Raw genomic sequence first — 778 nt, forward strand, 5'->3', positions numbered from 1 at the left:
AAACTAACTAATTATGGACCAGACATAACATTACACGCATCGCACTCTGGTAATTCCTTGCGTCCACATCAACAATCAAACGCCCCTCGTGTACCCCTTATCACGGGGCGGAAAACTCCCCCTTTATCATAACGGCGGCCATAAACTCGAGACATAACTTGGACAGAACGATCGTCATAACAGGGAACGCGAAGAGAATACGAATCACTTTACGGCCTCTATAATGATAAATGGCCCGAGTTCCTATCTGCAATAAAACAGCAACTACGTGTTAATACTCACAGCTCCGGAAGGATTCAAAGACCTCGCGGGGCAATTACGAATGTTCCGTTGTCTCAGGGATAAGATTTGGGTACTCATGGCTGAAAGGGAGAGGAGGGTGATGGCATTATAAAAATGGCAATGAAGTGGATTTATTATTTTCAGGCATGCGATTATCCTTCTCGTTATTGCCATGACAAAGTTTTTCCTTTCTTGGTTTAGCCATTATTTAGATGCAATTTATACAAAGAAATATGATTACTGTAAGACAATAGATAGAGTTTTACCCTCTTGTTTTACCTACTGCTCAAATTTATCAACAAAGAAACGTGGTAATAGTAAGACAATGATAAAGATTTTCCTTCTTATTCTAGCTTCTGCTTAGATTTATTTATACAAAGAAAGATGATTACTGTAAGACAATAATAAAGATTTCCATTTTGTTTTAGCTTCTACTTAGATTTATTTATACAAAGAAACATGATTACTGTAAGACAATAATAAAGATTTCCATGTT

At 37.1% G+C, this 778-nt stretch overlaps 1 long non-coding RNA gene across 1 annotated transcript in view; it reads right to left on the reverse strand.

The window, feature by feature from the left end:
* The window catches only part of LOC136825944 (uncharacterized), a 19,687-nt gene extending 19,329 nt beyond the window's left edge, over positions 1-358 (reverse strand). Inside the window, exon 1 of the long non-coding RNA XR_010849488.1 lies at positions 283-358. This is a non-coding gene — a long non-coding RNA (uncharacterized lncRNA). The remainder of the gene's footprint in view (positions 1-282) is intronic.
* Positions 359-778: the final 420 nt, after the last annotated feature.

Source organism: Macrobrachium rosenbergii, chromosome 40, assembly GCF_040412425.1.
Source record: "Macrobrachium rosenbergii isolate ZJJX-2024 chromosome 40, ASM4041242v1, whole genome shotgun sequence".
NCBI classification, from domain to species: domain Eukaryota; kingdom Metazoa; phylum Arthropoda; class Malacostraca; order Decapoda; family Palaemonidae; genus Macrobrachium; species Macrobrachium rosenbergii.